Genomic DNA, 982 nt, shown 5'->3' with positions numbered 1-982 from the left:
ATATTTGTAGTACATTATAGTTTGTCCATTGTGTTGACCTCGAGGTGGCTCAGATGCAAAGACTAAAACGAACACACAATATCTCGTTGGGTGGTGCTCAGGGTTGGATATCGTTTAAAATTTTACGATACCAGTACTTAAACCAGTACCTTTAAAGTGATACCGATAGAGTACTTTATTCGATACCTTGCATACTGTTGAAGCCGTAGTAGTTGACTGGCAGCCTATCATTTATTTTTATCGGTTGTTATGAACAAGCAACGTGATCTATTTTATTTTTTCTTGTGTCAAATAACTGTTGGATAAAAGGAATCGGAAACTGTATCAGATCCTCCTCATTAGTTCATCCTCACAAAAGCCTTTAACTGACGTGATGGCACGCAGAGATCGATCGGTGACAAGTGGTGTGAACAGCAAATAAAAATGTACAGAGAAGTGTTCAATGATCCCAGAAGATGAACCCAACGGAAAGCCGAGCTTGTGCTGATAAACTGCCTGAGATGCAGCCGAAGGTGAGCGGCTGTTAAAATGAAGTTATGGCATGTGCTTTGTACCATCTACTACCTTGTGCGGTTGTGGTGGACATTTGTGGCTCGCTTCAGATAAGCTGAACGACCCGTGGTGCGTCGTTGTAAGATATCCGGTGAACAGGTTTACCGCTGTATGTTCTTGTATTCTAATGTTTGTCTGTGTGACATTGTCTTTGAATGTGGGACAAATGATAAAGTGACTGATTGATTCCCACTCACATCGTGTCCTGGATGTCCTGGCTCTCCGGACCCGCCTGATTCTCCCGGCCTGCCTGAGTTCCCCTGGATGTATCAGACCAAAAGAAAAAGGGAGTGATGAAGCAAAAACACAATCATCAACAAAAACTAAACACTCAGGTGAAGTTGTCACCGACCCCTCGACCTCGGTTCCCATCACGTCCTGGATATCCTTTGGTTCCCTTCTGACCTTCCTCACCCTAAACACATAAACA

General features: G+C 43.5%; 1 long non-coding RNA gene across 1 annotated transcript in view; it reads right to left on the bottom strand.

Moving 5' to 3' along the window:
• LOC123964069 overlaps window positions 1-980 on the bottom strand; it is a 4,121-nt gene extending 3,141 nt beyond the window's left edge. Inside the window, exons 1-2 of the long non-coding RNA XR_006823328.1 lie at window positions 905-980; window positions 750-812 (exon numbers count right to left, since the gene is read on the bottom strand). This is a non-coding gene — a long non-coding RNA (uncharacterized LOC123964069). The remainder of the gene's footprint in view (window positions 1-749; window positions 813-904) is intronic.
• Between the last annotated feature and the right edge of the window lie 2 nt (window positions 981-982).

This window comes from Micropterus dolomieu, unplaced genomic scaffold (assembly GCF_021292245.1).
Source record: "Micropterus dolomieu isolate WLL.071019.BEF.003 ecotype Adirondacks unplaced genomic scaffold, ASM2129224v1 contig_401, whole genome shotgun sequence".
Classification (NCBI taxonomy): Eukaryota; Metazoa; Chordata; class Actinopteri; order Centrarchiformes; family Centrarchidae; genus Micropterus; species Micropterus dolomieu.
Note: the sequence above shows the minus strand (reverse complement) of the source record. Positions and strands in the feature narration are given on the sequence as shown.